Genomic DNA, 12475 nt, shown 5'->3' on the forward strand with positions numbered 1-12475 from the left:
ATGCTTTCATTTCAGACAATACATAATGATATACTTTAACATTTAATTTCTGATTAGTAGATGTGCTCTTTGGTATAAACAGAATTTAAATGTAATGTTCTTTTTTCTAGCTAGTTAACTGTTTAACAGTGAATCCCTCATGTAAAATTCACTTTTCAAACTATACAAACAAACATGTATTTGAGGCTGAGCTGGAGAATTTATGCTAAGTCATGTTGTAGATTTTACTCATGCACAACACAAGTATTATAATGGTTACCAATTATGATTTTTTAAAAGAATCACTTTAGCATTATATTAGTAAAATACATTAGTATATTAGTACGTTAGTATATTAGTACAGTACGGTAAATAAGGGTTCATTTGCACCTTTTGAGTAGTCATTCTTTAATACAACTTTAAACATATAAATGACTAATTATTATGCACAAATTGAGAAACCTCACTGTGTAAATAACAGTATTAAACTGTGAAATAAGACCTATTGTCCAATCTTGCAAGTTTTCACATTTAAGACAGCTTTGGCCTCTTGATTTCAACAGCAAAACATCAAATTTCTTCAAATTTCCCAAGCAGTACATTTTTTCATTTCACAGTGTAGAATGAGAGCTGGAGGAGCATATAGCTCTTCATGAGGACATATAGAGAGGCCAGGGTTAACCAGAACATATCCTCTGTGATAATGTAGATTCACTGTTGAACTGAAGGGCTTGTGGAAAATTAATTTGGCTGTTCAACAGCTTCTTTCCCTTGAGCATGAGTCAATAACTTATTCCCTGGAGTCATGTAGCTTTATTTTACATCTGTCAGTCATGTGTAGAGGCTGAAGTGGGCGGGCATTATTGACCACTTATAGGGCTTAATGGGCCCCCCAGGCCAAACCCATCTTTCCTCTCTCTCTCTCTCATACTCACACCAAAAATCTATCTAATAATGATGGAGATAGAGAGAAAGAGAGAGTGAGAGAAAGAGACTTTCTTGAATTAAGTACACATGATAAGAGCATTGATATTTGTGGATATTATTTTAATAATAATGAAATACATATAGAATATCAGTTTGTTTATAAAATTAAGTGTTCATAAACTCAGTCCAATGACCTATTGCTTATAGACACGATATATTCCATTTCTTGTAAAAAAGAAATAAAAAAATAAAATCAGAACAGATGAGTTTCCTAAAAACACAAATGATGAACAAAAAAGCAATTCTTATATACATATACTTATTCACCCTTCAAGGAAATAATTTATTTCATTATACACCATAATCATTCTTTGGATTAATGTCAATTGTTGATATGCTAACCATTTAAATTGATATATTTTATAATCTTGAAACAATAACAGTAGTAGCTAACCAATGTTCATCTGGATTGATTATTTGTTGCTTGTTGCATAAAGACGTATTTGTTACCTACTTTAGCTGAAGGGTACAAATTGCAGAGCAATTTTATGACATTTAGGAATAACATTGCTAGCTAAACACTTTTTGCTGAACTAAAAAAAAAACTATGTATTTAATTGTAGCTATACCCCCAATCCCTTGAACACAGTGTATACTTTATATTATATTTTGGATTAACCTACTAAATATGTACAATTCATCAGACTTGCAAAAACCTTTTAGAATCAAATATTTGAAAATCTTTGGAATTAAGTTTCTATTCTTTCTCAATCTTTAATTCTTACATTTAGGCAAAATGTATTTCTAAATAGGGTCTATTGTTGAAAAAGATTTGAAATTAAACATTTATACATTTTTACATTTATAACTAAATTTAACAATGTAATAATTGTCCCCATTTGTGTACCAAGTCAAGAAAAAAATTAAAGACCTTGCGGGCTAATTTTTTTTATTATTATTATTCAGGTGTTCACCTACATGAGCCCAGGAGGAGAGTCAAAATATTTTATAAACAGAACTTCATAATTTTGCACAGGGAGTTCTTGCTCATCTTTTTTATACAACCAATTTTGACTATAATGTATTGTCAAATAATTCAAAATATGCATGTTTGACACTACAGCTGCTCTCAATATTCAAATGCAATGTGGCTCATAAAGCTGGATGTCTCTGCACTCCATCCATCAGCTCAGCTTACCATCACCTGTCACTACACACCAGCACCAGTGATAAATAAATAAGTATTATTTCTGTTTCATTCATACTGCTATGAATTATACAGAAAGCCTAAAATATATCAAATCACCTAATCACAACACAATAGTATTGGGATCATATACTGAACACACACCTTATTCCTTGGAACAATGAATATTCATATCCCTTTCTGCAACACACACAGGGTACAGCAGGGATCACAGGTGAGAAATGAAGCGCATTTAACAGAAATGAGCAGTGTGTCTGGGGGAATGAGGGCAGATCCCAGTGTATAGTCACGCCCAGTGCCCCTCAGATAGAGATGAATTGTAGGAGCAGGAGCTGATGGGTAGAGACACAAGCCATGACAAGCTTTATATTCAAAGAATGACAATAACACAAGCTCAAGCAAATCAATGGTAAGGAAAGCAAGTAGGGTCAACTCTTAGGTACACATGATCAGCACAACAGCTAAATGATGCCATCCATCAGAACGGACAATGCAATTTGCCCTCCATTTCCTCATCAATCAAACTTGATATGTGTGAATCAGTGTCTCTGTGGGTGCACTGGGGCTTGCTGGATGTTTCACAGGAGAGACATAAAGATGGCAGTTTTGTACATGCACACAAAGTTTAGTATAGGTTAGAAATGCAGATCAAAATATTTCACTTCCATCTGATATCATCGCTCTGCAAAGATTGATTAATCACAACTCTCAAGATTTGCTGAAATTAATCAGTCAAGAGATGGATAAGATCCAGTGTCTCATTATAAATCATTTAATCACACTTCACATGCACACATTTTTACTGCATCAATTATGTAACTATTATGAGCTTTTCTCTACCGATTAAACACGTCTGCATATGAATTGAGTGGCAGTTACATGAGACTGTGACGTTTAATCTTACGATAATTTTTTATTTCATTTTTATGCAAAGATATATATACTGATATACTGTCTATACAAGGACAGTAAGGTTTAAAAAAATATTGGACAGTGCACTTGCTCATGATATGAGGCTGAGATGAACTGATAATTATTCTACTGTTCTCAATGCATTTTGTCATGAAAATAATTTCTATTTAATTTATCAACAGTCCATATATTACTAAAACCCTAGACAAATGTAGTACAATACAAGGGTATTTTAAAGATTCATATATTATATAAATATATTAAGAAATACTAAATATTGTTTGACAATTTTACCATAACCTATGCATCTATTTCCTGACCTGAAATTTCTTTGAGATACATGCTATTGCCTACATATGACCTCACTTAGATGATTGAGTGATAATTAGCATGTGTCACAACTTACAGCCCACGGATTTGTCGAAGATTTCAGGGTTGTATGCTTGAACAAACAGCTTACTTATTTTCCCTATGGACGCCCTGCTGAGCATACGCACACAAGACAATGACCTGTCAATCATTCCGTAATGACTGCATAAGCCATGCCTGAGCAGAGACGAATCCATTGTCACAACTACATTAATCTTAATGTGAGCACTGCTCGGGCTGCTATAACCACGTATATGTTTACCAATGCAATCAGCACAACACTAGAACATGCAACTCAGGCCTTTTCAGTGGCTCACTCTGAATATAAAAGGTGTGCAATAGAGACAGTGCAAAAAAACAAAAACACTACATGTGAGGAACTATCAGTCAATAACTGCAAATGCTTTTTATCCATGTATGAGCTAAAGATGGAAAAGAGGAAGAAATAGATTGGTAGAATCAGAGGCCCCACACACACACACACACACACACACACACACACACACACACACAGTTTCTTCAGCTGCCTAAAGGAACAGGTGTGTGTACTCCCACACAGAGGTCACACTGTTTCAGTAGAGTTTTTTGATCAGAAGGGTTTTCCCATATGTTTCCAAACCATCTCTTCACTTATAATTCTGCTCCAAGGCAGGCACCACACACATAGACACACACACACACACACACACACACACATTTCTCTGTAGTTTTGGTTGATGCCTGATTTGAGTTCATGTAAACTCACTCAAATGAGGCGATCTCTAATTTCTTAAATCCATAAGAATGATTCTTCCTCTTTCCTCACATACCTCAAGTTATATAAAAAGGTGTAAAGCTTAGGGTTAGGGCTAATTCATATGAAAAAAAATGTAAAGGCCCCAGCTCTTTTGAATTTGTACAATTTTATGAGCTCAGGTTGGCCAAATGATACATTTCAAAATTGTTTTTATTAAGATAAATATATTTATTTATCAGACATAATTTACGGCTTTAGAGTTTTTGTTAAACGTTACCTAAGGAAAAACATGTCTTTTGTCCTTTATTAATGAAGAAACTCCAATATCCAATAGAGGCATATGATTCCAAGTCAACTTTGGCAGCATTTGTGCACTAAATCACCAGCACCACAGTTCACGAAAACGTTTTGCTTGTTTCCTCTGTTGATTTATGTGCACATAAATGAAACCAAATTGCTGTGGAGAGCAGGATCCTAATCCTGCTGTGCTGCATGTTCTACTCTTTTTAACTAAACTAAATGACTGCATTGTGGCAAAAAGTAGATTCATCAATATGGATATAAATGAGTAGATTTAGAATAAAACACCACTGATCCTGCGACACTATGATTGACAGTAACCAGGAGGATATCCTGTTTCTTCAGTCAGTGTCTGGGAGCCACAATCACTCTTCTCCCACTACCACACAAGAGCAATTTTGTTTCCTTCTTCAGGAGGCCAGAAGGTCAACATTTTTTTACTAGTGGTGCAAGGCAGAGGATGAGGTTAGAGATCGTAACATGCCAGCTGGGTGTGGCATGATGAGCTGTGGTGATTGGTGTGGGAGATGTAGGTGAGGAGGATGAGGAAGCTGTGGGAGCGTGGGATGAGGAGCTATCAGAGGTGAGAGAAATCAGAGGTGAGGTGTTCAGGGTGAGCAAATTCCGTGTGGATGATTCAGTCTGTCATCACCTGCCACACTGACATGTGTGTGACAGAGTGAAGGCTTAAAAGTGATATATATAGAGAGAGAGAGTGAAGAAATGTCACAGAATGGAAACAGGAGCAGCCTGGATGTGATGCTGACTGAAGTTACAGAGCCCAATATAAAGACTTTTACATCATTTCACCAAAATATCAAGAGCTAACAGACAATGAACTTTTTTTGGTGGCATCGATATGCCATATGCTTAGGTTTGGTGCAAACCTAAAAAACACACATATGTAGACTGAAAAACTGATTAAAATACCACCTTTCATCTCAGTGTTGTGTCTTGGAAATTAGGAGCAGATGGAGAGACAGGAAGAGACTCTAGGTGTGCTGTAGAAAAAATCTCCAATGTTTTAGGTGTATTTCCATACCTAAGTGCAACACAGTGCAATATGTATTGTTTCCTTTCCTTCGTTGTATTGTTGTTCTGTATTTGCTTAGTCGTACATTTACTTATTCATTTCTTCGTTTTAACTGCGTTTCTTCTCCCCTCTTGATATTTGTCAATATGGGCTTGACCTCTACAGGCAGACTCTTTCCTGTGATGTTGAACCCGGGAATAGCCTTGAAAAGTGAGCTTTAAATTAAACGAGGGAGAACACAGATTGTTGTATAATTCATCCGGACCCCCCGCTGAGATTCCTCAATGCAGCCATGTTACTGTCTGGATTTGAATTTCCTTTTGTTGCTGTGTTTGTGCAATACACAATGTGAATCCTGCCAGGGCCCAGTAAATTACCTCTTTAAACATTCATTTGGCTTAACCAAGAGAAGAAGGAAAAAACCTCTTGATTTAATATACAATAAATAAGTTAATAAAAAGGATTTTTTCCCCCATGCACATATTTTTCCACTCTTATCCTTCACTCTAAAATCAGAAGCAGAAAAAAACGGGAAGAGAAGGAGACTGAGAAAAATCAAGTCTCAGAATATATGTGTGATCAGAAGTATAACAACAACAAAAAAGAAGGAAGGAGAAACAGAGAGGGAAAGATAGCGAAAGAGAGAGAGAGACAGAGAGAGAGACAGAGAGAGCAAGAGGAAGGGAAGGGATATGAGCAGGGACTGATGTGCCTCACAGGGCCCCTCCTGCCTCCCAAAATATCGAGCGCGGGAGGCGCGGGAGCGTGGCAGCAGCGAGGCGGCCCCTCGCTCCCCAGAGACTCAACACCGCTATCATTAGTGAGGGAGACGGCAGGCTCGAGTGGCATACAAACTTCAGCAAAACGTCAAGAGAAAGGAGTGCACCACTGCCGAGCTGGCAAACTTCACCAAATTAATACTGCTGAAAATAAAAGGCAGGACAACTTTCAACCAGCCAGAGAGAAGAGCCAGAAAGAGAAAAAGAAAGAGTGCGAGTGTGAGCGGGTGGGGGGAAAGGCAGGAGGAAGAAAGTATGGGAATGTGCTGGGTTCTCACTAGGAGATGCGTTCGTTTTGGAGATCTGTGGCTGTGCTTTTCTCTGCCTCAGCGACTCAGACAGCTTTTGAAGACAAACCACACCAAGGATAGCTTCCTTTCTGATGAGGTCATCAGAAGTCTAGGAGATAGAAGACTGCACTTCTCTGGAGTTAGATTCTGCTAAAGACTTCTGAATCCTAAATCAAAATCCTAATTAATGCACAGACATCCAAAAGAATGTACATCTATGCTTTGTTAAGTTAAGCCAAGTGAAGTTAAGCATGGAAATGATTATACAAACCCCCATATTCCTTTCTACATCTCAATCGAATCTAGTCATATACAGAACATATTGAGTTGTTAGGGCAAAGGTATGCACACTGAAAACCCACACTGAAAATCAGCCTGTTGATGGACACTTTGATGAACATCTGTTCTGCCAGCTGCTCTGTAGTGCCATCCCACCACATGCTTATTACAGAGATGAACGATGGTGTAATCATGGTGCCATCTCATCATAACTACTGTTTAAAATGTCTGCTTGAGCACTGATGCCAAAAATGGGTTAAAAGACTCTAAGCTACAATCTGTCAGTGCTGTAACGACCCATTAGAGTTAGACAAATAAACAGGGCTGGAAATGACTGCTTTGGATTCTTGGCGATTCCTACCATTTGAACATGCCACAGAGGATACATGAAAAAAAAAACACACAAATACACAAGCAGTTCTGTACTTTTGCATAGACATAAAAATAACTAACATAGAAATGCTACACTTGCACTGTCATCTATAGACTCACATAAGTGCGCAATAAGCAAGATCCTTATATAGATGGGGTACATATAGGTATACACCCCAAGCGAAAGTACTCCATCAACAGTTAACCAAATAGACATTACATATAAATGTTGCAACAACCTGTGTTCACAAGAGGAAGAAATACTTGGAATGACTATATCTGTCAACCAAACCTACAATTTCCCAAGTTTTTTTTTTTTTTTTTTTTTTTTTTTTTTTAAACAATTCCTCTCCAGCACTGTAGAACATCAAGTGGGAGAGCCAGTAGCGATTCAGTTTTCTGCATGCTCGATTTAGAACAGAGAGAGGAGGAGAAGGGTGAAATCTCATGTAGGAGTTGTGTGACCTGAACTCCAACACATCTGCGGCCCTGCACAACTACGCTACTGAAGAAACCGAACACATCCTCTTTAGCAAATCACATGCAGGACAAGTTAGTTACATCAAGGACATTTTATCTTTTATTGCAGTCAGTGCCTGGCAGAAATAAATGCACAGGCACTATTGTGGGAGCAAATGCATTGATTTAAGGAACAAAGCTGCTGCTTTTCAGTAATAGTTCCTTCTGCCATTTCAGTGTTTCACTGACCCATATGTTCTTAATATCATTCCCTTAGAAAAGATAAGAAGTGTTTTCCACTCAATTCTCTATTGACTTGTGCTTTTAATGCCATTAGAGTGCATATTAAAAAGTTGGTGCGTTAAATAAAACTATTATGGGTGTTTGATATAAAAGACAATAGCTTAGCTGTTGATGTTCTAGGGTGTATTGGCTGTTTGTTATTTTAAGTTAGGAACTCTTACACAAGTCCCTTTTAAGATATCTGATGCAGCATGACATCAAATGTGTCTATTAACTTACACGAGCACAGAGAGGGATACACACAGCTGATTCATCTCTACTCTATTTTCTTATACATCTCACATTTACCCAACAGAATTAATAAACACACGCTGAAGCCAGATGTGTACTAAAATGCTGAATGCTATTTATAGAGCAAACCTCTGCTCTTTAGATGCTACTCTTATCAGAGGGACTTGTCCCCCCCACTTTTAGATGAATCTGTGTTTAAATATGGCCCCTCTTCCCCCTTTCGACTCTTACTGAAAATACACAGGATTAAGACAATGCATTTCTTTTTAACATGAAATAATAAAATATCAAAGCACTAGATGTCTCCTTTGGATCTCTGCTGATTTTTCCCTGTTATTCTTCTCTCTCTGTCTAGACTGGATAAAAAACTTTAAATTTACGTGATGACATGCACAATTTCAGAAGAAATACATGCCGAACCTGGAGTAACAGCATACAGGAGAAAATACAAAAATCAAAGTCCCCTTCAGCTCCATCACACTGCCTGTTCCTCACAAACACTAATAATCACCCTGCCTGCTTTCTTCTCTGCCGGTGGAACATATTATTTGCTTTGATTGCACTGTTTAAATGATTAGCACGACAGCTCTGTAGAGACAGGAGTAGAGATGAGGAGTGTGAGAGCTCCATCCCCTGCTGAGTGCACTGCGTCAGGCTGAATGGAGATGAGCTCACCCCTGTCACATCACGCACGTGTATGAGAACTCCTGTCCACGCACACGGACACAAACTGAGTGTATTACCACACCAGGAAAGTAAAGAAGCCAATCATTGCTTTTTCAACAGCTGTGCATTCGAATCTGGGTTTGTATCAGTAATGAGCAGACCACTTTTAATCTCCTCGTATGAGCTAAAGAACAGCCATGTCTCCATGGTGACAGAGGTCTGCTTGGCGCTCTGGAGATGCTTGGTGTGTGAAGAGATGAGATGATCGACTGATGAAATCATTAACTATATCCCATAATCCCATTTAACACTAACTATATATGGGGAAAACTGCTATAGCTCATTTCATTCAACACACAACTGATGGATAACTAATTAAAAGTGTCTTGCTGTGACAAGTAAACATTAATTCCCTCTGTAAAAACCACACAAAAAAAGCTCTTTGGCCATAATTATATCATTTAAATGAAAATGCAGTTAAATAGAACATTAATTCACAAGAAAGGACATTTAACATCATTTGGCTGAAAGCATCATTGTACCTTAGTCACTGCGGTTCTTCAATCTGGTCTAATATTTCCAAATTAGATCGAAAGGTTTATTTTGAATGAATCTGAACACACACACACACACACACACACACAGCATTTAGATCCACAATAAACTGAAGCTTTCTTTTTACCTGAGGCAGCAAATGCATGTCTCAAACTGGTTCACATCAGTGCTAAGTGTAGGTGGCATCATCTAAGAGCCCATCATCTTCTATATTCTGTCTCCACACTACTGTCTCTGCATAATGATGGGCATTTTTTTAGATACAGAAAAGCAGGATTTCATGGTCATGGTGTGTATTTGTACCTTAGCATTAACTGTATATAAACTGGCACGTGGTAACTGTTAATGTACAAATCTGTCATATGCATCAAATATAAAGATAAAAATGCTTGTACATTTAAAAATTACAACACACTGAAATTGTTTTGTAGATTCTGCACTTTGAAAAGAAATGCCATGCGTTCAGCACAGTAGAGTCCAAACCTCAGGAAAGAAACTGAAATAAAATTACCGCTATTTTCCATAAACTATTTCTACATTTCTCTATTTCTAAGAAAACGACTCGGACACGACGTACACGATATTTAGCAGATAAACAGTGAGATTAGAAAATAAAGACGGACAAATTTACGGTAGACCTTAAAATAACTGTACCATTATTATTATTATTATTATTATTATTATTATTATTATTATTATTATTAGAAATGCGCAGGCTATAAAACTTAACCAAATAGTAAACTGGGAAATATAGTCTAAATTAATCGCTACACAACAACAACAACAAAACACTAATAATAATAATAATAATAATAATAATAATAATAATAATAATTTTAAATAATAATAACTATTATTATGATTATTATGATTATGCTGATTATTATTATTATTATCTTCATGTATTGTTCATAAGATGCATTAAATTCTCATGCTGAATAAAACATCTGCGTGTCACATTAGTGTTCATGTGTAAAGGTCCAGATAAAAGCTGAATTGTCTGTTAGTGAGAAGTGATCAGTTCAGTGCGCTATAAACCCGAGCTACTGCTCCTTTTATTTCCTGTTTTAATGCGTGCTGTTCAGATTAAAACACGCGGTTTCATTTCATGGAACTTTAGAAATAACGTTTCATTCTCTAGCCCAGTGATCACTGCGCATCCCTGACATACAGGTTTTATTTTCCCCTTCTTCTTAAAAACCTTAAACCGGGCTGGGGATCATTGCTATAGTCTATAACCTCATATATATATTTTTTTTTTAAAAAAACTCATCTGAGATTCTTCCTTACCGATTTATCCAATATGCTCCTTAAAGGCCAGAGACGTGCACAAACACATCTGGCGGCATAAGAAGAGCTGGAGATATATTTTAAGAGTATTTGCTGTAGATATTGTTTAGGTTTTTAGGCCTTGATCGCTTAAAAGGCCTCCTTGTCTTCCATATGCTTGAGTGTTAGAGAGAAGCGTGCTTATCGATCTGCTCGGTGCAGGAGCGCGGCGTGTTTTAACTGTGTCTTTACCGCCACCTGGTGGCCAACAGGCACAACTACTTCTTAGGGAGAAACTGTGATCAGACTCATGACACGTCCTTAGTTTGAAATCAGTTCATTATTCGAGTTCTTTCATAAAACCTATTTGGAAAGTTGTGTGTTGTGATTATGAAAAAGTCAATTCACAACCATAAAATGTACAGAGGTGAAGCATATAGCCTACAATAGGAGAGCTGACACTGAAGTGTGAGTTTCAGTTTTGTTCAGTTTTTATGTATATACTGGACACACCAGTCTAGTCCAGCATTTCTTTTCACAGAAAGAAATACACGCACCCATGCAAAAAAAAACAAAAACAAAAAAAAAAAAAAAAAAAAAAAACACAAACATACACACATGTCTACAGCTGATTACTGAGACATCACAACGATGCTCCTGTGTTTTTCCACCTCCATTCTCGCTGGGCATTTAAATCTGAGAAACAAAGCTACAAGCAGCAACCAGAGCCTGAGACTGGACCACAATGAGTAGTGAGATAGACAGACCACAGCTTGCTCTGGTTTTTTTTTTCGCCATGAAAGCCAAATGAAGCAAAGATAAAATGAAAGTGTTCTTTTCCTGCCCATTCCTTTGCCAACATCTGTCACTGCCAGTGCTCTGCTCTCCGGTTTGTGTTTGTTTCCCATCTTTGTGTGCACACATCTCATTTGCAGTGCATTATTATGGCGTGTGTTGATTACTCCTGACAGGTGCAGCATCCCCTCTCGCCTGTAGTAGTGATTGTGCAGCCACGCGCTGTCTGGCAGGACTGCAGCCGCCTCGCGCTAAAATAATGAATCCCTGAGATAAGAGCGCGCGCAGCTTTCCGCCCTGACTCAGGACGAGCAGAGATGGACTGTCCCTCACTGAACTACTGTGGCTCGGACCCTCACACACACACACACACACATGCACACAGGAGAGGATTAAAAAAGCCTCGTCTTTCCGTGCCTCTGGCACTCGCACACTTACAGCAACTCTGGGAACAGCAGATGAAAATATGAGCAGAGAGACAGAGAAAAAGAATCAGGAATAGTAAGAAGTGTAGAAGAGACAAAAATGTGTTGAAGTGAATCCTCTCGTGATGCACTGAACTTCCGAGAGACAGAATGCACTAAGCTTGCTACTTCCAATTCTGCCTCACAGACATGGCATAGCTGAATAAGTTTAAACCAATTACAGGCAACCCATCTGTGTTTCAGCCACAGCTACTGTGTATTAAAAAGATCCCAAAATAAATCCTAATAAATACCATAAGTCCTAAATAAACAAACAAACAAACAAGTAAAAAAATAAAAAAATTAAAAAATTAAAAATAAAATAAAAAAACATATACAAGTCATATACCAAATAAAGAATAAGAGAGACCATAAACCATAATAATAATAAAAGTTAAAACAGAATATAATTTAATAACGCATCATTATTATTATTATTATTAGTAGTAGTAGTAGTAGTAGTTTAAGTTATTTTAATTTATTTAAATATTTGATTTTATTTAAATATTTTTAAAAAGCACATTCCAATTTAAGTCCAAAATCTCAAAGT

The 12475-nt window shown here is 37.1% G+C and overlaps 1 long non-coding RNA gene across 1 annotated transcript in view; it reads right to left on the reverse strand.

Moving 5' to 3' along the window:
• The window catches only part of LOC117598542 (uncharacterized), a 37128-nt gene extending 26267 nt beyond the window's left edge, over nt 1–10861 (reverse strand). The window contains exon 1 of the long non-coding RNA XR_004579178.2: nt 10688–10861. This is a non-coding gene — a long non-coding RNA (uncharacterized LOC117598542). The remainder of the gene's footprint in view (nt 1–10687) is intronic.
• Nucleotides 10862–12475: the final 1614 nt, after the last annotated feature.

The sequence above is a fragment of the Pangasianodon hypophthalmus genome, chromosome 12, assembly GCF_027358585.1.
Source record: "Pangasianodon hypophthalmus isolate fPanHyp1 chromosome 12, fPanHyp1.pri, whole genome shotgun sequence".
Taxonomy (NCBI): Eukaryota; Metazoa; Chordata; class Actinopteri; order Siluriformes; family Pangasiidae; genus Pangasianodon; species Pangasianodon hypophthalmus.